This window comes from Phyllostomus discolor, chromosome 15, assembly GCF_004126475.2.
Source record: "Phyllostomus discolor isolate MPI-MPIP mPhyDis1 chromosome 15, mPhyDis1.pri.v3, whole genome shotgun sequence".
NCBI lineage: Eukaryota > Metazoa > Chordata > Mammalia > Chiroptera > Phyllostomidae > Phyllostomus > Phyllostomus discolor.
The window spans coordinates 9963683-9989193 of NC_040917.2; the positions used below are offsets into that span (position 1 = coordinate 9963683).

General features: G+C 54.2%; 1 long non-coding RNA gene across 1 annotated transcript; it reads right to left on the reverse strand.

Annotated features, from left to right (window-relative positions):
- On the reverse strand, positions 1 to 24890 carry LOC118498277. The gene is made up of 3 exons (XR_004900801.1): positions 24880 to 24890; positions 17388 to 17394; positions 1 to 270 (listed from the first exon to the last, which is right to left on the reverse strand). It is a non-coding gene; the product is annotated as an uncharacterized LOC118498277 (long non-coding RNA).
- Between the last annotated feature and the right edge of the window lie 621 nt (positions 24891 to 25511).

Genomic DNA, 25511 nt, shown 5'->3' on the forward strand with positions numbered 1-25511 from the left:
CTCATGCCTCTGGTCTGCCTGAGCTGTGACTATTTGAGAAAATCGTGCTAAATCGCCACCCACCACTGTTGACTCACTGATTTCTTTTCACAGGAGGAGTTGTTGCTTCATATATTTTTGTTAGCGTAGGTAGTTAGCTAATTATTAATAAGGAAGGAAGCAGGCAAGGGGAATTGGACATTGTGAAGCATAATCAACTGGGGAGCATGAAGCTATTTGCTTTACCAGGACGTTTTGGCATTTACAGACTTACTCACACACTTCAGGGGACTTAATCCTCAGAGTGGACAGGAAGTCTCCACGGCAGCACGGTCTGCTCCCTGGTACCAAATGTTGGGGGAGCAGGAGGACAGAAGCACTCATGCAATAGAAGTCAGAATGGCGCAGGGGGAGGTGCTTGACCATAGAGGCCTGTCAGTCTAATCTGGGAAAGGAATCAATTGGCTAGGAGGTGGATCCATAAGAAGCTGCAAAAGCTTGGGAATTTGTTTGCTTATTTTGAAAAAGCTCCTGGTCCTTCCCCAGCTCGAGATAACAGTCCCAAGGAACAAAGAAGAGCTCTCCTGGTGACCCACACTTGCACCGGGTGCACTCATGTGTTCTCTCCCTGTAACCACATGGCCCTAGCAGTTGCGTGGCCGGCCACATGCACTCCAAATGTAGGCTCAGGACAGGAGCCTGGATACCATGGTACAACAATGGGTTGTAGTCAGAAACACCAACTAAGCTATCCAGATGGTGAGAAAGGCTGGACTGGATGGAGCTTTAATGTGGCACAGGAACTCTGGACACTGACCTTCGTTTTGGCCTTGCTGAAGACGTAGTTGGACTTTTTCCACGTCAGGAGGGAGGGAAGTGGGACACAGACGCATCCTTCTATTTCCACCCGACTAAATCTTGCTACACCACAATCTCTAGTGTGTGGGTCAGCGAAATGCGTTTCTCTTGATCATGTGAAAGAGCCCCGCTTCTGCTGGCAATGCTTGGAGGTCATATTGTTTTGAGTTTAGGATAGAGTTACCTTCAAGGTCACTAAGAACTTCTTTGCATTTGAGCTCTGGGTGTGCTCTTCTGCAGATGTCAGCTGACTGGACAGGGTAAACACCTTACCATGTTGTCACCCCTCGCAGTTCTATGAGGGAGGACCCTGCCCGAGGCCCTGGGTTTGAGTCCTGGCAGCCATGTGGTCCAAACTGGCCACTTATCCTCTGCATGGGGCCTGAAGTCAGATGTGGGAAACACGCCTTGTAAACTGCCCTAAAGATGCTGGTTTTCCCACTGCCCCACGTGGACAAGAGGCGTGTTCTGTGATGCACCTGCAGGGGCGCCCTGCAGGGCCTGGGTGATGGCTGAGATCCCCTTCTTTCTGACTGTGTTTGTTCTCTCTCTCTGAGCATAATGCTCTGCCATCATCTCTACCAAATTCCTTTTAAATGGTTTCTGTCTTGCCATTGTATTAAAGATGTTTTAACCTAACCCTTCACTTCCCTTCTAGTATTTTGTCATCTGAGAGCCTAAGGACTCTATTATCTCCTCTGTCATTGAACATTGTTAGAAGTTGTTGTACAACCCTGTTCCCAACACACAAGCCTGCTGAACACACGTGCTTTCCCCTGCACGGCTGATACACCCCTAGGAAGGGAAGCTCTTGGACAGGATGATCTAAGTAACTTCTGTCCGCCATGTGCAAACCTAAGGTGCAGCAGAGTTCAAGTTGGCCCTGTGGTCTCCTCACAGACAAATCTTTGCTCATTCTTAAAGGCATCTTTGAAGAAAGAGTCTGTTCTTGGTGTTCTGAAGTGACCTACTTTCTCTGATAATTTGTGTCTGATGGATCTGCCCTTATGTGTGGGTTGGGGGTGTGGGTTTCTGCCCTTTTTCCCCTCTGGTCTGGTCTGTTCTCTCCCCACAAGTCCTTTCATCCCTCCCTGCTCTGCTCTTCACAAGGGGTCCTCTCACTCCTCAACCGTCTTCCCATCAACCTTGAGAAACACGGTTTCTGCTTTGTGAGTAATAATTAGATTTCTGAGTAGAGACCGGGACCCAGGTTTTGAACTGTCAAGACCCAACCAAGTGGCCCTGGCAGGGTAGCTCAGTTGGTGGGAGCATTGTCCAGATGGACCAAGGTTGCAGATTCGATTCCTGGACAGGGCACATGCAAGAATCAAGAAATAGCCCTGGCTGGTGTGGCTCAGTGGATTGAGCTCTGGCCTGCAAACTAAAAAGTCGCCGGTTCAATTCCTAGTCAGGGCACATGCCTGGGTTGCAGGCCAGGTCCTCAGTAGGAGGGCGCATGACAGGCAACACACACCTGATGTATCTCTCCCTCTCTCCCTCCCTTCCCCTCGCTCTAAAAATAAATAAATAAAAAATAAATAATCAACAAATAAACTGCATAAATAAGTGGGACAAGACAATCTATTTCTCTCTTTCCCCACCTTACTCTCTAAAATCAATAATAAAAAAACCCCTTTTAAACTGAAAAAAAAAAGACCCAACCACAGAATGACTTGAGAAGCCAGGCACATGCCCATGCATGATAGCCTGACATCAGTGCCTGGGTTTGCTGCTCTCGTCACCAAGGGAACAATGCAGCACACCTGTCCCCACCTGCAGGGGGTAGATTGAAACCACAGAGCTTGGGGGCCCACCTGACGCTCACCTGTCCTGGTATGACCTAGGATAATGTTTACCCTTCTGAACCTCTATATTCTTCTCCATGTCTGAAAGACAAAAAAACTCAGCCTTGATCTGCATCTGTTCCTGTTTATTCCAGGTGAAACAGATTACTGAAACATCACTTTGTCCCAGACCATGTTTCAATGGCCTACCATGAGCAATGTGTTCTGTAAGACTCTGGCCCTTCCCTCTCCCACCCAAAACTTTGCCATCAGAAAATCTAATGAATTGCATGGCGGTAAAAGATCTGTCGGGACTCCCCTGACCGTCTCCTGAATGTACTTTTCCGAGTCAGCACTGAGGGCTGATGTCCCGATAGCACCTTCTCGAGGTCCCGTGAGGGTGGGGTGAGCAGGGGCAGGGCCCTGCAGAGGTTCCACCTGAGCTCCGAGCTGTGGGCTCTGGAGCACGGGCCTCTCCAGGTGACAGTGCGGGTGGGTGTGGTCTCTGAGCACGAGCACATGTGCAGTGCAGAGAAATGGGCCCTTTGAGATGCTGAACCATACGTCCGATCGGAGTCCCGGCATTTCCCGAATGTCGGATCCTCTAGAGAAAGGATGCTTTCTTGGTCGTCCCTGGAATTTTGATTCAGGTTTTGAATTCCTCTTTGTACCTCATGACCTGTATGTATCCTCTTAGGTTGTGCTGGCATCCGAGACTGGTTGGATACAAGCAGTGGGACTCTGTCTGGAAGGGCTGACTAATTGTGGCTTTGTCCCTGAGGTGGCCTGAGAGGATGCAGGGAGAACTGCCCTTGGGTGGCTGCGGTTGAGGAGCCCCGCTCTGCTGAGGTGCCTGGGGCCAGGTCCACGTCTGTGGTTGCCTCAAGATTTCAGTCCCTGAAGCAAACGGACTAAAACGTCTCTCCCCAAGACCTCAGAGAGGGTGGTGGTCCACAGGGTGGTCTCAGGCCACATGGGCCCAAGGATGGACTAGACCCTGTGTCCCTCAGGCTCCGTCTCACTCACTCTGTTGGAACTCTGCTCCTCCCAACACCTCCAAAGCAAAGGGGACCTTGAGGACAGGACTTCAAGGCTCCGGCACCTGCCACCAGCCTCCTTCCATTCTCTCTCTCGGCACCATCGGCCAGCAACCACAGGTGGCAGGCAGCCTGTGGTCACCGGCCTGGTGGATGCCTCCTGGTGTCCAAGTGAGGGGCTGGAAGTTTCTGCCATTTGATGCCCTTGCTGAGGGCCCCTGTCCTTCTTGTGGCGGACCACCTGATGCCCCCATGCTGTGAGGAGGAATGTGGAGAAAAGCTGCTGGTGGGGGTGGGGGCGGGGTGCACACGGAGAGGAAGCTCACTCTGCAGCCGTTCTGATGGGTTTTCGTGAATGAAGACCAAACATCTCCCAGACTCCTTCGCAGGAAGTTTCCGGAGATCATGTAGAACCATGGGACTGGATGACTGAGCAGGGACTGCTGCATTCGAGCTGAGTCAAGAGGGGAGGGAGGTGGCGTTTGGGCCCGTTTGCATATGTGGCTCAGGCCGAGCCCTGTGGCTCCAGAGCTGGGGACTATCGCAGTGGCTTCTCTGTGTGATAAGGGCTCAGGGACTCTGGCAAGGGACGGCTCCTTGTCATTCTCGGAGAGCCAGCCTAGTATTTGTCCCTGCAGCTGTAAACCATTTACTGTCTCATGAGACATGGCCGCGCTTGAACTTGCTGGCGCAGATGCTGTGCTGTATCTGATACAGAGAGACACTTGTCACAGAACATTCCTGTGATGGGGCTCCTTGTCATTCTATTCTGTCTCAAGGAAGAAGCAGGGCGTATCGGAACAGACGGCGGAGGAGGACTGGAGGACCCAAGGCTCCCGTGTCCTTATGGGCTGTGCATGGGACTTTCTGCCAGGTGTGGCTGTGATGTCCCTGCAGGCATGGGAACTTTGCCCTGTTATTTAGACACAAAATCCAAGAGAGAGATTCACCTGTTCTTGAAAAGCCCCTGCTCTGGCCAATGCTGTGTTCTCTCTCATGACCTTGACTTCTCCATCAGCTGATCTGCCGAATGAGATCATGGTACTAACCTCGTGGGTTGTCAAGAGGTACAAATGCATCTAATGCTGCCCTCTCTCCCCTAATATTTGTAAGACCCAGGGAAAAGTGCAGGCGGAAGACCCAGTCCACCTTCTCTCCCAGTCCTGAGTCCATTCAAACACCTACCTCTCCTCTCGTTTCCCTGAAAACCACAGCTCCTTCCTGCCTCCTACTCATCTTAATGGGTAGGTTCTAGCACACAACATGGGCTTTGCGGTCAAGAGACATGTGTTTCAAATTATGTAATTACCACTTGGCTGGCGGTGTGTGACCTTATTTAACCCCAGGAGTCAGAGTGACCTCATGCCCAATGAAAAATAGCCATAGCAATTTCCAAGTGTTGACAGAAGAGTGAACGTGGCAGAGAGTCCTATGAAAAGCACTCTGCACAGGACCGGGAAAGTGGGAGGGGCTCAGGCATGGTCCCGACTAGTTTATCATCCATTCTTTAAGATTCATCCCGGACCTGCCGTCTCATGAGGCTCCTTTGCCTGCTCGTCGTCTAGCGCCCTTGAGGGTGTGGAGGGGAACATGTGTGGGAGGTGGTGGCTCCATCCACAGTATACGTCAGGTCCTCTGAAGCCAGGCTCCTGTGGTTCCTGCAGCCCCATATGATCTAGGGCTGGGGACCTGGACCGGCATCGGAGCTGGGTTGCACAGGGCAGGCTCGTGGCCCGTGGAGGGGTGGACCGCAGCCCGGGTGCCCAGCTGAGTCCCTGTGGGTGGCTCACACCCAGTCAGCTTGCTGGGTGACAGAGGGGGCTCCACAGTCATGGTCCCCGGTGGCCAGCCATTCCCCCGCTTTGCACACCCTGCGGGGTCTTCACAGCAGCACGTTGGAATGGGACGAGGGATTTTTTACATGAAAACAGGTGTGAGTTCTGTTTAGTGAGGGGAATTGGAAACACAAACTGGGGAGAGGATGTGAGCTGGCTTCCTGACAATGTAATTACGGGGCATTTTTCACCATGAAATGACGGCCGTTAGCAAGGCAGTGGCCCTATTTCGGTTAGTCTCTCAGGGACCGAGGCCGTTTTTCACGCTGGAAACACGGGGGCGGGATCCGTGTTGGAACGCCTGCTTGTTTTGAATTAAGAATATTCCTGGGAAATTGCGTTGTCAATTGCTTTTTATAAATATTTTACCTCTGGCTGACGTTTCATTTCGAACTGATCATCAGACACCCTCAGATGCTTCCTCTTTAGTTTCCTGAGTAGTTAATTGTCTGTGACTGTGGGAAGGAGGGGGCTTTCTGTGGAAAGCAATAAAGCTATTTAAGTGAATCCTTTCGTGAAGCACAAAATCCTATTTCAGTGAAGGAAGATTCCCCCAGTCGATCCCTCTAAGAAACGGTTATTCTTGCTGTGTGAACATCATGCAAGTTCTAGCATTAGTGCACTGTGACAGGGTGACCGGAGGGCGGTGGCCTGGCAGAGCCGGTGGGGGGAGGGTGGAGGGGGGAGCACGGGGGACAGGCATGAGCCAGGACCTGGCATTTCCTGCTCTCACTTAATCTGCTGAGATCTGTGAGGCGTTGCTATCACCCTCATTTAGCAGATGAGGAAGTGAGGCTGGAACGAGGTTCAGTTCGTGTCAGAGGTGGGACAGCAGGCTCGGGTTGACACCAGGACCAGTCTGGGAAGGCGACTCAGGTGCTGGGTGTCCAGGCCACCCTGACTTCTTGTCTTTGGAGCCACTCTGAGGGTCGAACCCCCTTACCCTTCAAGAGAGGAGATGGGGTTCTCTGGATGCAGCGTCCTGGGGCGCTCCACAGCCAGGAGCAATGGGGCTCGGGGTTTTGATTTTGGTGACACAAAGGCCAGGCACCAAGGTCTTTGGGGCCACCTGGAGGTTGGCTCCCATGATGTTACACGGTCTTAGGTAGACGCCATGTTAGTCAGTGTTCCCCAAACTTGCTTTAGCACAGGGGATCCCCAACCCCTTTGGTTTGAAAGGAATGCTTATTCCTGGGGTGCATTCGCACCCACTGTTCTAGCTCAGGCTGTTCAATTCAACCTGCATTACCTAGCACAGAGGACGCTGCTTGCCCACCCCTGCACGGTGCCAGGGCACCCCTTGGCATTGTGGGGTATGTGTGTGCTCCGTGTGCTGGGTGTGTGGAACCCGGGCAGATACAAGGATGGACAGGGTGCCCAGTGCTGGCCAGGGGGAGGACGGGAGCTCCTCGGGCAGGGGGGCTGAGTTGAGAAGCTCCTGGGCATTTAAACTGCACCTCTCCAGCTCTGGCCGGGTAGCTCAGTTGGTTAGAGGGTTTGTCCTGATACACCAAGGTTGCAGGTTCGATCCCTGGTCAGGGCACACACAAAATCAACCAATGGGATCATAAATAAGTGGAACAACAGATCAATATTTCTCTTTCCTCTCCTTTTTTTCTCTAAATAAATCAATAAAAAATTAAAAGGAAAAATACGTACATAAACTGCACCCATCCAGGGGGACATCCCCTCACTGCAGCAAGCTGACTTAGCACCACATGTGGGACACCTCGGCCCCCAGGTCACTGGGTCCTGGATTCAGAGCTTCTCTCTGTGTCTCCATACCTTTCTCACCTTCTCCCGCTCCCCACCTGGATCCATTGTTTCTCCTCCACACCAAAGCCCATCTCTCTCTCCTGGCTTTGATGAGGGCTGCATCGAATGAGCTTTAAAAAAAGAGTTCATTTATTTATTTTTAGAGAGGGGAAGGGAGGGAGAAAGAGAGGGAGAGAAACATCAATGTGTGGCTGCCTCTCACGTGGCCCCCACTGGGGACCTGGTCTGCAGCCCAGGCATGTTGCCCTGACTGGGAATTGAACTGGCGACGCTTTGGTTCACAGCCCACACTCAATTCACTGAGCTACGCCAGCCAGGGCCAGGATGAGCTTTTAAAACAGCATTTGGAGTCATTAGCAACAGAAAAAAACCAGTTCTCCCTCTGTACAGAAGGCTGTACTCATAAACACAATTGCTTCGTGTGTGCTTTCTGGGGAGAGTTGTTCTCCTTCCTGGCCTGTCCCAGAATAGACCAATCTAAGGTGGGAAAGAGAGTCCAAAATAGCTTGAGTTTTTGTATCAAATTAGATTGGGTGTTTGCAGCCTTCTGTGTTGGAACATTGCTTCTGTCACAGGCCTGCCTCTGTCTGCATTGATTCTCAGGTTACAAGTGCAGCCTTCCTAGTGACAAAGCTTCCCGGGCAGTGCCATCGTCCACGAGATGGTGTTCTTCCCGCTTCACATTGCAAGGATGACTCCATGCACCTCCCAAACACCCCTTTCCTACACCAGCTGCCCTGCATTCCCCTGCGATATGGTGGGCTCAGTCACTCGCCTGCTGCTCTTTCCTAGAGAACGGTGTGCAGTCACCGGTCCATGCATTGCCTTGCATGGTGAACAGGGGCAGGCCCACGCTCTGTGCAGCATCTCCAGTTGCCCAGGGCTAGAATGGGGGAAAGAAACCCCGAGACAGCGCATGCGGCCATCACGGAGGGTGTGCGGAGGTGGGGGGTGAGCCCAGGCTCCACAGGGCCTGGGAGCATCTCTGAGAAACTGAGCCAGGCAGGGTTCATGGCCCCTCCTCCTCCCCTCCCTCTGCCAAGTGCTTGACTCTTCCATGCACCTCACTTAAAGTGACCGCTTGGGAAAACCTGACTTATTTGTGGAGGCTTTTTCCCTGTGTCATTTCCTTCCTGCGCTGGCCAGCAGATGTTACACTTGGGTATCTGGTCAGAGGTGAAAGGAAAATAGTTCCTAGACAGGGCGGTTCTGGAAACTGGAGGCTGTCCTCCGTGTTACAGACAACCCGACTTCAGCACACGGCTCTTTTTCCTGCACGATCGCTGATTAAGCACCGGCGTTGTTAAGACGCAGGGAAAACAAAGGTGGTTTCTAATTTTGGCAGGGAGCGTAAAAAAGACTGAACTCTTCAACAAAGTGTTTATCAGGGAGTTTCAGAGTCTCGTCAAAGACCTGTCTTCCCAAGTCGATTAGGGCTGCCCTCCCACCTCTTCCAGCAAATCTGCTGATACGTTTCTCTAGAATGCTGTGTGGTCATTTTCCCCTGAATTGACTCATGGCACGGCTTCGTATGTTTTTCCTGAGTGAAGGGAGACAAGACGGAGGCGTGGAGACAAGCAAGCTCCAATCAAGTGCTTCGAAGGGAGTCTGCCTAGGTCACTGGAGCCCACTGTCCCTCTCCCCTTCGTGGAAGGGGCTTCCCGTAAACGCCAGTGGGAGCGGGACTGGAGACAGCAGAACACATCCCAGCCTGCCCTGCGGCTAGAATGCAGCCTGGAAAGGAGAAGGCGTCCGCCACTGGCCTGGGGCCAAAGGGTTTCAGTTATTACGAGAAAGGCACGTGTCTTCTTGGTAACACGAAGGGCTGTCGGGACTGGTTTGCTCTCAGATTGGCTTCCCAGAAGCCAGTCAGGCCTCAGGGACACGGTTGAATGAGGCGACTTGGGACAGATGACTTACCTGCACTACCTGAGTCATCAGGGCCAGGCAACTGTCCTCATCCACTGACCCCCACTCCATCCTTTGCTGTGAGCCACCACATCATGGAGTGAGTCAGGAGTGGAGGGTCAGTACGGCAGCACTTCTTTGCAGGAGACTGAGGAGTCAGAGCATGGCCGCCCCCCCTCTTTTTGCCCTCTGCCGTGAGACCAGAGTGTCCCCGGAGAGCTGCTCCTTCCCCTTCGACCCCGGAGCCCCGACAGCACAGCACGGAACAGGTTGAGGCTGAGCCGACCCCTTCTGGCTCTGACACGAGTGAGTCGCTGAAATCCCGGGGGTGTGTGCTAGGGGGCGCCCATCAACCTGAGGTGGCTGATAAAGAGGGTAAAGTCATGTATACAATCCAGGGCTTTATGCTTACGGTTTTCCAGGACTCTTCCTCCCACAGTCGTACTACCAGCCGCATCCTTTCTTGTGTCTCAGCCACTTGACACTCAGCATGAAATGATAACCCACCACTTGATGAGTGGTTGGTTTTTAGCTGTTTTTTTATACCAGAGGTGGTGGGGGGGTTGATATTGAGGGAGAGACAGGAAATGGTCACAAAGAGGAAGGATTCCGATAGACACACGGGTCCTCCGGGGCTCCTGGCGGAAGAGGCGCCTTCCCCCTCGCTGCACCCACAAGGTGTGTGGATCTCTCCACCCCACCCTATGCTAGTCACTGGCCTTTCTCCAGCAGGACCTGTCAAGGCGTTCATGGGACATGCACACGAGGGGAGGGCAGAAAACTTCTAGGACTTTTGTCCTCCCAGGGCACGCAGGGCCCCCGTGGCCAGACAGCAGGCTGGCGGTGTGCCGATGCAGGAAGGTTCTGTGCTCGTGTGACTGACCTTGGAGCCAGGGCCATGGAGAGCTGAGTGGCGGGCATCGGCCAGTTCCCCCGACCCAGGAAGGAGACACGTGTGGACTAGCTGGGAACACAAGGTGGAGGACAGAGCCAGGTGACAAAAGTGGAACACCTGGACAAACCGGGGCCGGGCCCCTGACTGAGCAGCAGGGGCATGCAGGCTAGCAATGAGCTCACAGTGCAGTGACGTGTGTGCAGGGTTCGACGCTGACGCACACCTGCGTCTCTCTATGTGTTTAACAACCCGCTGATACTTGTTCCGTAGTGTGACTTCCGTTCTGTTCAGCTTCTTTAGTTGTTGCTTTGCAAAGTCATGAGTTCAAAGGCGCTTCTCCATGTGTGTTGAGAAATTAGAGCCGCCGAGGCCAGAAGCACGGGAACCCGATTCATATCTTCAGCCTCCACTCCGTGACCTTCCTGTGGGAGGGGAGCCCAGGGGACAGTTCCAGGCAAAAGAGCACTCCGTCACAGTCAAGGCTCTGGCTCCAGCCCCTGCACCATTCTCCGGGATGTTGCAGCATCGCTGGGGCAGGAGCGCAGTCCACCACTCCGTGGACTCTGGCCGGCTAACCAGCCTCCGTTTCTCATGTCACTTTCATATTTCTGCTGGACTTTCTGCAGAGGGCCGAGGGCACAGGCCAGGTTGGGTGGGATTCCCTGGTTAACAGAGAAGAGACGGGAGGAAGGGCAAGTGGGAGTGAGTGAGCACATGAGGATGGGAGAATAAGTGAGTGAGTGTGAGAGGGATGTGTGTAGTGTGTCTGTGTGTGTATGTGTGTGCAGATGTGTGTGCACACCTGTGGGACCGTGAGCAAGTGTGAGACCACTGTGCTATCTCAGCACCCTTACGGCCCATGCCTTGTGGAGAGAAGGATGTCCACCAAGGCCACCGTCTTAGGAGTGCCAACACTCCAGCTACTCACAGTGCCCTGTGCAGCAGGGCCCAGGTTCGAAGCCACGCTCCCCACCGCAGTGCTCTTCCTCCCTGAGGGCAGTCCTCCACCTGGAGCGCCAGGAGTTCCTCTTCAAAGTGCTGCTATGGCTGGGAAGTGCCTGCCCAGTGGACTCCTGAGGGTTCCCATCTTCAGCCAGTGAAGTTGTCTGGAGCACCTGGGCCCAGCAGATGGGCCCGGGTCAGGGCTACCGCCCGTTGGGTGCCTGCACCTACTTGTGCCCACAGGGGGCTGTGGGGTGGAGAGCTCCAAGGTCCTACCAGCTCCTGTCACAGCTTCTCCAAATGCCAAGGCCCCAGGGCCTGCCTGCAGGGACGTGTCACCTCTGGATCTTGCACATGCCCTCCCGGACAGGGTAGGTGCTGAAGACCCTGCTGTGAGGATGTGCTGCTGGGCAGGACCTTCCATTGAAGGGCACCTCCCAAAGCTCCTATCATTACCTTGGGGCCTCGCATTAGACGTGGGTCAGAGATGAACCCAGCTGGCTGGAGTGAGGACCGGTGGCTTGTCCACCCTGAGCAGGAGTGCCCCTCCCTGCGTCCAGGCCAAGAGGATATCACTGGTGTCGTAAGATGAGCCGGGACAGGGCTCCAGAGACTTGACTCCGACTCCCGTTCTTCCAGCACCCAACCCTCCCCCCTCAGCCCTCAGTCTCTTGGGGTCCACAGCCGAGGTCTCCACACCTCAGGCCGTCAGGGCGAAGCCGGGCACCAGAGGTCTGGAGCTTTCTCACCCAGGGGTGCTCTTGTCCTCCTGTGAACCAGGCGCCCTGACTTGAAGGGGGTCCCACTGTGGAGCACAGGACAGTGCACAGGGACATTCACGGGGAGAAGAAGGGGAAGGGTGGGTGGCTTCCACCTCCTCCTTTCTTGTTAACATCTCTCAGAGCCAGAGCTTTGGACGGCAGATTTCTGAGACCCACCCAGATCCGCGGAAGCAGCGTCCCTGGGGCGGAGGCTGGCTGTGCGGAGCTGGGCTGAGCGGCCCCGGTCCAGCTGAGCCATCCAGCACGGTTTTGTTCTCAGAGCGGATTGGCCAGTTACCAGCAGTCTGTCCTAGGACCAGTTCCCCAGCCTCAGTTTCCCCATCTGTAAAGTGGGAATAACAACACACTTCAGGGCCGAGGTCAAGGTGAAAGCGTGGCGTTTGTCCCGAGTTAACGCCAGCCCTGGCTGTTATCTGCCTTCCGCCCAAGGGGAGCCTGGGTGGTGGATCTCATGGCTGGGCGTTCTGTCCTCCTTGGAGAATGAACTGCTGCAAGACATCTAATCACGTGCGTCCTGGGCACAAAGGGAGTGACGTCGCCCAAACAGGTCCAGGACAGCCTGTTCCCCCGGCCTGAGCACCAGCAGGGAGGGCTCCGGGTTATCTGTCCCTCACCTTCAAATCCTGCCAACACAAATGCGTAGACGGATTGTTACCTGGGACGCTTGATTAAGTGAAACCAGAGCTTTGTGCCCAGGGGAGCAGCTGGGGGGGATGGAGGGCCGAGGAGGAGGGAAGGGGTTATGTAAATACCGGCTGAATAACTGGGTTTGTGTGTTGATTAGATAAGAGCTAAGAAGCTGAAGCCCAGTGAATAACAATGGAGCCTCTAGGCCAGTAATAGCCTGATTTGAAAGTCTGAGGCAGGACGGCCTGGCACGGGGGTGAAGGGAGCACTTCCCTGATGGGTCTGTGGCCGCTGAGATAATGCCTGGTGACAAGGGTTCAGAAGTGCAGAGACCTAGGGCTGCACGCCCGCCACCAGGAGTCGGGCCTTTCTGCCTGTGGGCCTGTCCTCAAGGGAATACAATGACCTTGAAAGAGACCGGAGCTCTGCCCCCGGGAAGTTACAATCCCAGGTTAACAAATTTGTGGGTATGAATCACCAACGTGGTGAGCAGGCATCTGCAGTCCTGGAAGTCACCGCTGGAAGCAAGGAGGTTGTAGGGGACTAGGAAGCACTGCTACGGGGCTGAGTTCTTTACATTAGCCCCTTTGGGACTCGGAGATGCTTGAGGGGAAAGCCTCATGCTGAGAGGGTTCTTGGCTCCAGGCCGGAAAGAATTCAAGGAGGGAGCCAGAGAAGAGGTTCAAGTGGAAAAGCAGGTTTAACTGAGCAGAGAGGACGTGCAAACACAGCCAGTCCACAGAGTAGCGGGCTTTCCTCGCTAGAGAAGGAAGGGACCCCGACCATCCCTAGCGGTTGGGCTCCTAGCTGTTTGTGGATCCCTTGGGAGATTGCCGGGGTGCCGAGTGCCTGGCGGTGCCCTCCACCAGCCTGCCGCTGAGGCAGGGAAGGTGAGGTGAGCAGGGTGCCCAGAGCCTTTATCTGAGACCCTGCCTGCTCCTGAGCCCCTCACCTCGGGGAAGGGGGTTCCCAGTAGACATGGTTCCTTCAGTTACCTGGGAAATGGGGACAATAGCCCACGTCTCGGGGTCGTTCTGTGCACTCACTAAGTCACCTGGAAGATGGGAACTGCTACTAAGTAAGAGGTGACTTGTTACTCTCCCCAGTGCTGAAATGAGGAGGGCACACCTGCCACCCACAGTTTACAACACAGGGAGCAATGAATGACCGAGCACGTGCGAGGGGAGATGGGAGGGGAGGGTGGCTGTCCTGTGACTACATCCTGTCCCAAGCTTCTGCCCCTGGGCTCCCCTGGCCCAGTGCTGCCAGGAAGGGCCCCCAGCGGCCCCCACTGACCTGGGCTGTGCAGTCCAGGCAGTGCTCGTTGCCAGCCGGAATGACCGGGAAGGCCTGGTCTGAGCCACGGAGACGCTGCTTCCACCCGCACCCCCACCCCCACGGCCCACTATTTCTCTGGCCCTGCTTGAGGGCAGGTGCCCTTCTCATCTGGTTTCCTGTCTAATTTTAGTTTCATCTGGCTTCCGGCGAGCTGCAGTGATTTTAGGCAGGAATGTGTTTCCTCCCTCCACATCTCCTTACACAGTAAACACGTCATCGTCGCTGTTTCTGTGAGTGCCCCGGCCATTCGTCATGCGGCACGGGAGCGGAGCTGCGACAACAGGTGGAGGCTAAAAGGAGTGTGTGCAATAAACACATCCTGAGTGAAAAGACAGAGAGCTGGGGCTGCCCTTTGAGCATAGCTCGCCCTTCCACTGCCTGCGGTCGGGAAAGGCTATTGTAAAGCTCATTACTCAGAGCAGGTCTTCGTGCTCAACAGAGAGAAAAAACTCAATGAGGATTCTCATGAATTCTCAGCTTGCAACATTTTCCAGCCACACCCAGCAACGGGATCTGATGTCTCTGGACCACAGTGACCACCCAGCCTCATGCTGTGATGTCCTGGGACCACAGTGACCACCCAGCCACAGGTTCTGATGTCTCAGGGACCACAGTGACCATAGTGATCACCCTACCACAGGCTCTGATGTCCCTGGGACCACAGTGACCACCAATCACAGGCTCTGATGTCCCAGAGACCACAGTGACCACCCAACCACAGTCCCTGATGTCTCTGGGGCCACAGTGACCACAGTGACCACCCAGCCTCAGGCTGTGATGTCTCTAGGGCCACAGTGACCACCAACCACAGGCTCTGCTGTCTCAGGGACCACAGTGACCACTCAGGCCACAGGCTCTGATGTCCCTGGGACCACAGTGACCACCCAACCACAGTCTCTGATGTCTCTGGGGGCCACAGTGACCATCAACCACAGGCTCTGCTGTCTCATGGACCACAGTGACCACCCAGCCTCAGGCTGTGATGTCCTTTATGGCCACAGTGACCACCAGCCACAGGGTCTGATTCTCCTTGACCACAGTGACCACCGAACCACAGGCTCTGATGTCCCTGGGACCACAGTGACCACCCAGCCACAGGCTCTGATGTATCTGGGGCCCAGTGACCACAGTGACCCCCCTGCCACAGGTTCAGATGTCCCTGGGGCCACAGTGACCACCCAGCCACAGGCTCTGCTGTCTCAGGGACCACAGTGACCACCGAGCCACAGGCTGCTGTCTCAGGGACCACAGTGACCACCCAGCCACAGGCTCTGCTGTCTCAGGGACCACAGTGACCACCCAGCCACAGGCTCTGATATCCCTGGGACCACAGTGACCACCCAGCCACAGGTTTGGATGTCCCTGGGACCACAGTGACCACCCAGCCACAGGTCTGAGGTCCCTGGGACCACAGTAGCCACCCAGCCATGCGCTCAGCCCCTCTGTTATTCAGATGGGCTCTGTACGATGTGTCTGCAGCAGTCCTAGGTCTCACACGCTAGGGAGACTCGGCCTCACACATGGTCTCAGGACCACCAGCCCCCTAATGCAGATCTGCCTATGTGGTCCTTTTCGGATTTCTATCTTGATTCCCGGACGTGTAATCCACAAGCAACAACTGCAGCAAACATTTCGTGAGCACTCGTGAAGTGTCAGGCGTTGTTTGCTGGCTCTAAGATGAGTCACAGATGGGCACTGTCACCAAGGTGCCCCCATCCCAGTTGGGTGCAGGAGGGGAGAGGGAGGATTCCATCGCAGGGCAAGTAAAGGACGAGGGATGAAGAGAACGCTGCAGGGGCCTTCAGCAGGGACGCCTAACCCAGCCTGGGGGGGCAGGAGTTGTCTGGGGGAGATTTCCCACAGATGAAGCGGAAGTCTCCCACGCCATGCCCGGGGCCGAAGCCCTGATCTGAAATCTCTCCTGGAGGACGCAGCCTGTTCCCCGGTCCTGCTGCAGATGCCTGGGCTCTGTTCCGGCTCACAGTCCACCAGACTCGGGGCGCACCCTTGCGGCCCTTCAGGACCACGCTTCCTGAGGATTCCCGGTGCCGAGCCAGCCCACAGCATCCCCACCCCAGCTGTGGCCACCGCCCCACCGTGCCAAGGTTCCCCCACACTTAGTCATCAAATGCAAAGTTACTAGACCCAGAGGGTGGTGAGGTTCTATGGGGTTTTTTTGGGGGGTCCCCTCCTGGTAGCCTGCCTGAGATCCCAGCTGTGCCCCTGAGTGAGCTCACATAGATGAAGGCAGGAGCTTTTGCCGATGGCACGTTGACCCCCATGCTCACTACGCCCAGAGAGTTCTACATGGTTGCATTGTGCTGATTTTGGTAACATATGTTAACTGTTTTTTTGGCTTACTCAGTTTGGTGCTCTGGCATCATGTTGATATTGTTTGGCTCTTGACCCCCAATGGACTGGTTTTGAGGTATCTTGTATGTATATACTTCAAAGTATACAAAATAGAAAAAGTAGGCAAGAGACAGATTTTTGGGGGGAGCGAGGAATGGAGGGTGGGGGGCCCGCAGAGCACCTGGTTTTCTGCCCTGTTGGGAAGGCTGCCCCTAAGAACCCAGCCGGTCTGCTGGGTGCTCGCAGTGGTCCAGGCATCCTGACCACGGCGTCTGGACACTGTGACAACCGACGGATGTGGGTTTCAGTGCAATTTCAGCAAGTTAAGAGAATATGGCGAGAATACCTAATGTTAAAAAGCAAATCTTTTTCTTTGGTGAGAACCCATTCAAGGCCCACATCCTTCTCGATGTCTCCCTAAGGCTCAGCTCCTCCTTTAAACTCTTCCCCAGCCCAGCTCCGGCTTTGTCTGAGCCGCTTGGAAATGTAATCACGACCTGCCCTGCAGTACTTTTTCCATCGTGAATGTTGTTCCTTTAAATGCATGGTCAAGGCCTTTGGGCCAAGGGTTGTGTCACGTTTCTTTCTATCCCCCCCTCTGCCCCCCCATGCTGCCACCCCTTGCCTGGGACTTTGCCAGACTCACGGTTTAACGGCTCCCTCCACACTGGGCTGGGGTTGCGATGTCATCTGTTTTTCCACCTAAGTCTTTTTTTTGAAGTGATATATTTTCGGTCTGAGCCACCTTGCAGGATGACAGTGTGTGAAGCTTCTGTAAGCGAACTGGCCTGTCCCAAGGGGCACGTGTCTCCTTCCCTCCTGTCCTGGTGTGCAGACGAGCTTTGAGGATTTCCTCGAAGGCAAATTAGGAGGAGCCTGGAGGGGCCTGCCATCCCTGGAACTGTGAGTTGTGCCCTAACCCTCGAGGCGCGCGTGCGCAGGATAAGAACGTGGGTAGAACCGAGCGGACTGTAGGGAAAGGATTATTGTCACCATCCCTGCAGGGACACGTCACTCTCTGAGCAGTGGGACATTTGGTAGCTTTTTCTATCAGGGCAATTGATGCCAAACCGAAACTGGTCTCTAAGCAACCCACGGTCTTATTTGGCTGCAAGGTATAGGAGTGTGAGAGAGTTAAGTTAAGAATCTTGACTTGGCTTCCCCCCCGCCCCCCCCAAGAGAGGGGAAGGGAGGGGGAGCAAGAGAGAAAAATGGATGCGAAAGGCAAATATCCATCGTTTGCCTCTCACACGCACCCCAACCAGGGACTGAACCTGCTGCCTAGGCATGTGCCCCAATTGGGAATCGAACCGGTGACCCTTGGCCTGGCAGGACGATGCCCAACCAACTGAGCCGTGGTGGTCAGGGCTTGGCTTGAGTTCTAATGAGAAACACTCCTGCCCGTCCATCGCTGTCCATCTCCACCTCATCATTCTAAGGCTCCGCTCCTGCCTGGATCTCCCACCTCGGTCCACCACGTGACCTATTTTTCTAGGGATTCTGACACCCACTGGCGTTCTGCATTTCAATCCTGGCACTAGGCAGCTGGGGTTATAGCAGAAGCGATATGTTAAAGGGCACAGGGCAAACAGGCCTGCTCTAATCTCTGACTCATTAGCTACAAATCTAGAAGGGGCCCAGGATCCCCCCCAGGTTTAATTCACTGGAGTGATTCACAGAACTCACAAACGTGCTCTACTTGTGATGACAATTCTGCTCTGAAGGATACAGAGCAGAAACAGCCCAGTGAAGAGGTGCATCGGGTGAGTTCTGGCGGGTCCCGAATGCAGGGCTTCTGTGCTCCCTTCCCAGGGGCTCAGAGCACCTCCCCTTCCCAGCACGTCCGTGTGCTCAGCAAGCAGCAAGCTCCTCCAAGCTCCCGTGTCCAGAGTGTGTACTAGGGGCTTCATTACAAAGGCGTGATGGATCCAATCATTGGCCGTGCGACTGAACTCCATAACTAGGCTCCACCCCTCCCTGGAGGTCGGGAGGTCAGGCTGATATCAGTGGCTCAAAGTCCCAGCCCTCTAAACGATCACACTGCTGGTCTGTCCAGCACAACCAGCCAGCCCACCCTGAGTCTGTCTGGGGGACCACCTGAATCACCTTGCTAGCGTAACCTCAGGTGTGATCCAGGGACTCGTGAAAAACAAACACACCCCTATTACTCAGAAAATACCAAGGATGCATAGTCTTCCTTCCAGGAACCAGGGACAAAAGCCAGTCAAATTCTTTATGATCTGATACTGGCTCTTAGTGTTCTTGTTTTATTTTCTAGATTCTAACTTGTGCATCAGCCATGAGCTTGAGGAAGTAAGAAAGGAAGCAGCCAGAGTGGCTGCCCTGTTCTGGTCACCCAACCCGGGGCAGGTGACCTTGTACTACAGGAGGGAGCACCCCCAGACCCAGGGGCTTTGCTGGAACAAAGCTCGGTGGTTCACCTGTGCTCCTCAGGCCCAGGTTGCTGCTTCTCTGCCTCTTAGGAGCTTGGCACTAGGACCCAGGCTCACAGGACACCCTTGTCACACATGGCCAGCCACTGTGACGGGGTGTGGCCGAGCAGGCATGGGCTCTTGTGGCTTCTGCTCACAGGGACACATCGCTTCCATCACATTTCATTGGCCAAAGACGGGCTTTTGTTGAGGGATGTCTGTGACCCGATGTGAGATTTGGACAGATGAGTTATTATTGATCAGGTGAGAGAGGGCCAGGTCGGGGACAGGAGCGAAGAGGGGCAGGGGTGCCGGAGGCCGTGGGACACAGCCATGTGAGGTGGCGAGGGCCAAGAGGGGTCCAGAGGTTCCCGAGGGGCATAGCTTGGGGAACATGGGAGCACTGGCACCTTGGAGGTCAGGAGGAGCCAATAGAATTTTCTCTGCTTTTGCAGGATGGTGCTGGAGGTATCTCACTTCCTGGGCCTCCGGCCAGTGGGGGAATATGGGGAAAAGATGAGGTTTCCTCATCTCACAAACAATCAACCCATCAATACGCAGGCGGCCCTCTTAACCTGGGTGCCCCGTGTTAACTGGAAGCCAGGACTCTGGCCACGCAGGCGCTGTTGGTTGCGTAACTGCGATCAATGCGCTATTGTTTTCCTGCCTGGTTTTTTCCATGATGGAAGTGATTTGTGTGCCTTGCTGGGCAGGAGATCATGTTTAAATGTTTCCTGGGTTTGATCTCTGTCAGGGGCACGAACTGTTGCTGAGCGAAGGCACGGAGTCCCTGGTCAACGGATTTAATTAACTTCGAGTATTTGAGCCGTCATCGTGGGCAGTGGCGGGCTAAGCTGTGGGCACCTGCTGCTTCCCAGCCTGCTCAGCCCTGGAAACCTTCCCGTTGTGTACTCACGCAACTCAAAGGCGTTTGACGGCCCAGAAGCCAGGGTGGAGGTGGGGAGGCTGGGAGCCAGGTGCTTGTAATGTGTTTCCGCTTTTGCATTGGCCTGGGCAAGTCGTGACACGTTCCAGAGATTTATCTGCTGTTCAGAGACAGGGATGGGAGTCAGCTAATGGGATGTGGAAGTGTACAGAGGGCTCCTTGCAGGAATGATACGTGCTGAGTTGCCTATTAAAGAGAATGGGAGATTCCGTTTTCCTTAGTCCGCTGCGGGAACGAACAGGGACCAGGCCTCTTTGCACAGAGGCCTCTCCCTGTCTTTCCCTGTACTTCCCCAACCGAGGTGGGTTCCCTCTCGGCCAGCTCCACTCCTGGGCTTTGCTGATTTAGCATCAGGGCAAGGGGGGACGAGAGGGAGAGTCAAGGAGACAGGTGGTGGGGAGATGGTTGGAAAACGCAGTATAAGAACGAGAGATCTACTTACAGGGGAGCATCCAGAGTGGGCGGAAATAAAGGGGTACCCACGTGGGGCTGCGAGGAGGCAGGCTTTGTGGGAACAGAGAGTTAGAAGTTTTGGAGGGCGTATAAAAGACATGGAGAAAGAGGATTTAAGACAAGTTTTGCTCTGTGTGAAACCCCATCTTATGCTGTGCTGTTGAAAATCTAAATAGCAGTTGAATTGATTTTAATTAAAATTGCCAAACAAATGGCTCTTTCTCTGAATCGGCATGTGGGGTTTGGGGGCTCCCCAGGATCTGAGCTCCTCGGTAGCCTGGGTCACTGTGGGGGCTTGCTTCTGGCAGGAAATAATACCCTGCCTGGGAGTGTGTGCCTGGTGGTCCCAGCTTTATCCCAGAGGACGCTGGGCAGGGCTGGCTGTTTTCTGGGCCTCTGCTTACCTATCTGTAAAATGGCCCTGCCCACCCCTTCTGAGTCTCTCTCTTTAGACTTCATGAATGACAGTGGGCACTCACTCAGGTCTGGGGAGCAATAATGAGTGTGAGGAGAGCTGGTGTGACCCCTTCTGCAGACCAGGACAGAGACGCTGTGGCCATGTGTCTTTGGAAGCTTCTTGCCACCTTTCTGTTCCCTGCTTCTTATCGGATGATGGGCTCTCTGCACCCTAAGCCCTCTACATTGGGGAATAAGATGTCCTGACCTGTCCCCACCCCCCAACCAAAGCTCAGAAGCTAAAATACTTGGTTTTCTTTTCTACGACGTGGCCCATCAATCGGCTGACTCAGCATCTGGTCCAACTTCTTCCTGCTGTCTTGGGCCGTGCAGAAGCTGGGACATGAGCCTGCTCTTCCCGGCCCCTTTGCACGAGGGTTCTGGGTGTGGTGCAGGCTCTGCCGGCCAGAGGCACGAGATGAGACTCATCTGAAATGGAGTTAAGTGGGGAGATGGGCAGGGCTGGTGGGGTGCCTAGAGAGAGCATGGCAGCTGGGGCCCTGGCTTTCTGGTGTGATGGCCAGGAGGTCCCTATCCTGGCATGACGGCAGGTCAGCAGGCGGCTGGTCCTCCGGTGTGGCTTTGAGAGACGACCCAAGGCCCAACCCAGCCTGCATTCGCGCTCCCAAAGACTGCGCAAGTTGTTGGATTCCCTGCAGCCCATGCCCGCCTTTCTGCTGTGAGCAGGCTCCTTGGGCCCTCTGCAGGGCAGCCCTGCCTGACGCCTAAGCGGTGGGCGGCCAGGAGAAGCCTGCCCCGCCCAGATCCAGGGGTGGCCTAGTGGCACGATCCTGGTCTTGGCGTCACAGGGGACAGACTTGGCTGGCTGTCCCCTTGGCCTTTTGCCATTGGCCTTCTCCTGCTTCCGCTCCGGAACCTGGTCACTGACAAGCGTCCTGGAGAAAGGCAGGGGTCAGCCCTCGAGGTGGGAAGGCCAGTGTGCCGAGTGCCGCGGGTGCTGCACATGGGTGGGGTCTCTCCGGGGGCTGCCACCCGGCCCCTCTCCTGCCCAGGCTTGCGGACCTGCACTCTGCCTGCTGTTCTGGCTTTAGCCATGCTGTTCCGTGAAAGCCTTCACGCTTTCTCTGACACTGATTTTCCAGAATAATCCAAGGGTGGGTCTGATGCCTTTGTGTCTCTAAATTTCTGGGTTTTGTTTTCCATAAGAGAGTTAAAAAGACTGTAGTTTTGGGTAATGAATTTCCCCCAGCGGTTCAGGTGGAGGGGCTAGGAAGTGGGGGAGGCAGGTGAGAGAGGTGGGCTTTGGATCTGGATGCCGCCACACGCTAGCTGTGTGGCTGTGGAGACGTGACGTAACCTCTCTGACCTTCAGTTTCTCATCTGTAGATTGGTAATACCAGCAGTACCCACCCAGCTCACTGGGTTATTCTCGTATTTGAATAAGGGAATACATGTAAACATTTGAATAGTGCGTGGTACTTATGAAGAGCTATTGAAAAAGTTTTTATTGCAACTGGCCTCTGTTAAAAGGGACAAAGAGTAAAACACCACAAACTAAGTAACATAAACTGGCCCTAGACCAAGAATTTTATTTAAGGTCAACCCAGACAGGCCTCGTCCCCAGGCTCGTCAGCCTGCTGAGGGTAAGAGGGGGAGGTGCGGATGGATTCTGGGAGCAGCCTGGGGAGGCTGGCACTGGGTTCACGTAAAGGGCTGTGGGGACATGGACCTGGGTCTTTGTCCCGCCTCTGCCCCCTCAAGGGCCGCATTCCCCGGTGGCACATGGACGAATCTGGATTCCCTCCCGCGCTGTGCACCGGCTTCGGCAGCCAGGCCTGCAGCCGGGCTCTGTCTCACTTCCGTTAAACATTTACACGTGAAATCCTCCCTGGGCTGAAGACATCCAGGATCATTCATGGGGACTCATCCTCGGGCTATAAACTGTCCCGTAGGGCCTGAGCTCCCTGGTCCACCAGAAGAAAGGAAAACCCACTTGGCCCGAGGATTACGCAGCTCCCTAAATACTCAGGGGTGGGGGAGGGGTCCTTCTCACTTTTGTGCGCCAGGCCACTGAGAGCGAAATCCCGGTGCGGTACGAAGGAAGGGGAGACGCCATGCTCATCCCTCTGAGTCTCTTCTGTAAACATCTCCCGGCTGCTTCGAGACCCACGCTGCCTCCACATTTGGCCTCGAGGATGCGATATTTCGGAATTCATCGGAGTAAGTCGAATCCTTGTGTCTACCATCTCCAACTCAACTTACAGCATGAGCAGTGTGCAGAGGGGAGGTTCGAGAAGTCTTTTTATTTTTTTTAGATTTTATTTATTTATTTTCAGAAAGGGAAGCGACGGAGAAAGAGAGGGAAACATCAATGTGCGGTTGCTGGGGGTCATGGACTGCAACCCAAGCATGTACCCTGACTGGGAATTGAACCTGCGACACTTTGGTTTGCAGCCTGCACTCAGTCCACTGAGCTAGGCCAGCCAGGGTTGAGAAGTCTTTTTAAAAAGCTTAACTGAAGGCTTTTTTACTCATCTCGAGTGAACTTTGGGGTTCACCAAGAAGATCAACAGTTGTGGATGGGCGTGGGCGTTAGAATCAGATCTCTCCCATGTGGCTTTGAAGACCCCAGCGACAGTCTCCTTCCACGGGGTGCCTGGCTATGGGTTTGGGTTTGAGAGCGGGCTCCAGGCCCCCTGGGGCTATCTCCCCCCACCCCTACCCGTCCTCCCCGGGGACCCCTTTCCCACCATACCGTCCCTCAGAAGGCTAGTACTGGCAGATCTGTTCCTGGGCTGGTCAGTCCCCAGGTTAAAAGTGCAAAGGTCCGATCACAGCTTGTTCCGCCCAACCCCTGCGCCGCTTCTGAAAACTCCTCAGCTCTGGTGTCTGCCACGGAGAATGACATTTATTGGAAGTGGCTTTGAAGGGACTTGTCTTTGTCATCTGTGTTACCTGTTTAGTCCAAATATAGCTTACCTGGAAACTCCTTTCCTACGTATGTTCTTCAGTTAAATTTTTCCCCTTTCATTTCCCTCTACTCCACTAACTTCCCTGAGGTGTACCCCACTCCTTCTTGCTGCTGGACATTGTTTAGCCCAGGGACCCTTGTGTCCCCGCCACGTTGCTGGTGTTCTCGTCCTGCATCTGGTTTACAAACAAAGCTGCCCTTGTCAGTCCTTCCATGCTCTCCAGAAGCACGACCTAGTGAAGTAACGTATCTCAAAAAAAAAAAAAATTGAAAATAACTTCATGCTCCTTGAAGAATTCTTTTGTCTCTAGTTGCAACACATGGGACCAGATAGCAGATGGAATGCATTGCTTCAGCTTTAGAAACACCAAATGGTTCTTCCCTTATTGGATTTTTTTATAGTCACGCTGATCCTCCGCCTAGCCTGTCTGTTCTCCGCCCTGCCCCAAACCTCCCGGTTCTGTTTCTCCTGAAAACAACCCCCCGAAACACGAAAAGTTGGGCTTTCTAGATGTTCATCCGTGGAGGGAGGATGGGCTGGCCGATGTCCAGCAGCGTCTTGGGTGCAGGGAGCACCGCTCCTGGCCTGAGACATTGGGTGCAGGAGAAAGAACGGGGGTTCTCCCAGCGAGGGGCAGACCGCTGGGCAGGGGAGCCTTAGCTGCTTCAGGGAAGAAGCTGCCCCTTCCTACCTTCATGGCTGGGACAAGGCATCACATTAAGAGTCCAGTTTGGAGATGCACTACCCAGGTCTTGGATGCTCGGTATGGCTTCTGCGAGGGCCAGCTTTCTAGCACATTTTGGTTGAAGGTTTGACAGTCATTTCACACACATTTATAAGGTGTGTATCATTCGATGAAGCAGACCATGACACACAATGCACAGGTGCCCTCGTCCTTGTGGCCCCATGGAGGAATGGTTTAGGGAGCGGCCGAGACAAGCTCGCACATAAATTATATTCCAAAAAGATTATAGTCACCAGGACAGAGATGCCATGAGGGACACAGGGTTTCGGAAAAGGGTCAGATCACATCCTTCTGGAGACAGAAAAGCGGTGACATCTGCATTAGGAGCCCAAGGGAGCAAGACAGGAAGGGTCACTTTTCCCAGCACGAATCTGCAGGCTGAGTTACGGAAGGCAACAAGGAAGCATTTAAAAAAGCCCGTCTGTGTGGTTCAGAACCATATTGTTCACACTTGTACTCCACACTGCTGTGTGGTTTACTTAAAAATTCAAACATGAGTTGTAGCTGCTTACAGAAATAATCCCAGTCCCCTCACAAATTCTATTGCTTAAGACGACAGTTTTTTTTTTAGGTCAGCTTTTTTACACTTTCATGACAGAATTAGCAATAATTTCTCACTCACTCACCATGATGAATAATTTCTTTTATTTTATTTTATTTTTATTTTTAGGAAGAGAAGGGAGGGAGGGAGGGGGAGAGAGAGAAAGAGAAAGAGAGAGAGAGAGAGAGAGAGAGATCAATGTGCGGTTGCTGGGGGTTATGGCCTGCAACCCAGGAATGTACCCTGGCTGGGAATCGAACCTGGGACACTTTGCTTACCAGCCCGCGCTCAATCCACTGAGCTACGCCAGCCAGGGCTGAATAATTTCTTAATGGAAATAGAAAGAAAGCTGGCCTCAAACATGTTATCCTGGGCAACAGCATTGCAAGGAGGGCTGTAATTAGTTATTAACGAGCCAGCCCTGTAACCGCACAGAGATTCAACACTAGCCAGCCGGCCGAACGGCCTTTGTGACTCCGTGCTCTCGCGCGAAGACGATTCAGCGATTCGACATTCAGCGCTTACCTCCCACCCCCGTGTCCAGGCTCTTGTTAGGTGGAAACACGTGCTTTGCTGTCATTTCTTTCTGGAGAATAGTCACCGCTCAGCTGCACAGAGCACCAGGCCCTCTGTGTCCTGGGTGATGGGCGGAAGGACAGCTTTATTCTGGGGACACCCCCTCGGGGCTGCCCGGCCTTTCTAACCAGCAGAGTGGCGGGATTCTGAGTTCCAGACCTTCGGCTCTGCCTCACGGGGAATGTAATCGGGAGTGCACACCCCCTGCCCTGGGGTACCCATCTGCTCGGGGGAGCTCCCAGGTGGGGAGTGCGCTATGGACCGAACTGTGTCCCCTTCAAATTCGTTTGCTGAAGCCCTGACCCCCAATGGTAGT